Raw genomic sequence first — 2334 nt, 5'->3', positions numbered from 1 at the left:
GGGAGCGGCCGTGGGGACAGTCGCTGAGGGGATGGAGACGACGTTGATGATGAAGAGGATGGAGACGTCGATGATGAGGGATCTGACGGGATGGAGACGACGATGATGATGAAGAGGAGGCAGTTCTTGAGAGTTTGAGATGAGAGATTTTAGAGATTAGGTTAGGGATTTTAGAGGGGGTGGGGTTTTTGAGTTTGGGGGAAATTGTTGGGGAGAAGCGGGTTAAGAAAGAGAACGGAGAGAGAGAGATGTTTTATTTTTAAGAAAAATAGTAAAAACACCCAAACGGTTTAATCCGTTTGGGCTAACATCCCAAACGGTTAAAACTGTTTGGACTTAGTGTTTGGGATCTCCTTCTTGTCCAAACGGTTTTAACCGTTTGGGTTTTGTTATCCCAAACGGTTTAAACCATTTGGGCTATTTTAACTTTCCCAAACGGTTATGAGAACCGTTTGGGCTGTCCTGTTTTGTACTAGTGCATCATCGTTTGATCTTGAATTTATGGTCCTCTAATGGATCAATCCTTCACTTTAAACTAAGTTAAGCTTGTATTTATAGATGGATATATATAGTAGTAGATAGAGAAAAGTATTTACCAATCTTGATTTATCTTATTAATCATGTGCCTAAGTTTAACTAAAATTTTCAAAATATCCTTAAAAACCTAGCCAAATCTAAAGCTTGACATGTGTAGTTTTTAAGGATGTTTTGAAAATTTTACTTCATATTTCATCATAAAATATGTCAAGGTGATTGATTGAAGTCAAAAAGCCCTTTAAAACTAATTACTATATAAACTAGATTTTGAAGGTGATTTATACAAGGAAAAATCCTCTTTTAACCCAAAGTTTTACCCCCACTTATTTAAAAACCCATCCACTTTTCTAAACATCAATAAACCCATTGTACCCATATGACTTATTTTTAAGCCCAATGTCTATTATACCTCTCTATCTTTATACTGTATTTTTCCCAAAATTAAAAAACCCAATATTGCCCTTTCTCTCTTCTTCTCCATTTCTCTCTTCTTCTGATCACCGCTAACAGCAGAGCATCAATGGCGACAATGGCAGAAGAAAATGATGGGCTGCTCTCCCACTTCACCAACCCCCAATTTGGTACCCATTTTCAATTACTCTCTCCTTCTCTCTCTCCTCCATTAATTTCCCCTCTCTTCTTGAGAAATCTCTCTCCTCCATTAATATTTCTCCTCATAGAAGACACTAATCCTACATCAATAGCTTGTTAACATTTTGAAATTTTGGGTTTTCCAATACTATATGTTTTCCAATACTGTATGTTAACTTTTTGAAATTTTGGGTTTTTTTGGCAATAGATTGTTAAAGATTTCTTGTTCTTATAAATTGATGGATTCTTATCAAGCTTATGCTTCAGGAAATGGTATGTGCATAATAATTTTGCTCATATATATCTATGTTTCGGTGACTAGGTTGATGCATAGAAGGTGTTTGATAGAATGACAAAAGGGATATAGTTATTTGGACCACAACGATTAGCGGTTATGCCATATTGCTATTGGTTGAGGAGACAATAGAGGTGTTTGATGAAATATCCAAGAGAAGTTTGGTTTTGTGGACCGCCATGATCTTAGCCCATCGGTATGCCTTCCTACGCCCTCCGGATGCTTTTCACCATTTTCTATTGTCGTCAACACCTAACGTAATGCACAGCTACCCCTCAATCAGAAACCATTCGTCAATGCACACTAACTTTTCAATCAAATACATGAGAGAATCCCTCACTCTTGGCATTCAATCAGATCTTCGCATTGCTGTCACATTGAAACCCAAACGGCAAATCAACTACAGCCTGCAATATGATGTACCAAGTAGTATCCAATGTATCGTGGTGTATGAAATTTTCTATATTATGTATATATAGATGATTTTTGTGTATATTGTATCAAATGCATTATCCAATGTATCATGTTGTATCAAATTTTCCTCAACAAGATGGGTATGACTATAACTTAAAATGTATTAATGTGATTGATTTTCCTAACATATTATTATTTTATTATGTAATCATTGATTGCGGCATTTGTTTGTGCAGGAGCTTAGATTGCGGCATTTTCATGATGGGATACATATATTCCATCTTCAACGACACACCACCATTCATTCATCAGGATGATTGTGAACTTCTACGAGCAAAGATCGCTATTGCCTTTATCTCGGAGAAAGCAGAAAATCTGCTAGAATATGCTTTTACTCGGGAAGTAGACTCTGAATATATATGTCTTGGATGTTCTGAATGTTGAAGTTGTACATGAGCTTAGATCTGTGTACTTGGCAGATTCATTTTGTGTTGATT

Source organism: Asparagus officinalis, chromosome 2, assembly GCF_001876935.1.
Source record: "Asparagus officinalis chromosome 2, Aspof.V1, whole genome shotgun sequence".
Taxonomy (NCBI): domain Eukaryota; kingdom Viridiplantae; phylum Streptophyta; class Magnoliopsida; order Asparagales; family Asparagaceae; genus Asparagus; species Asparagus officinalis.
Note: the sequence above shows the minus strand (reverse complement) of the source record.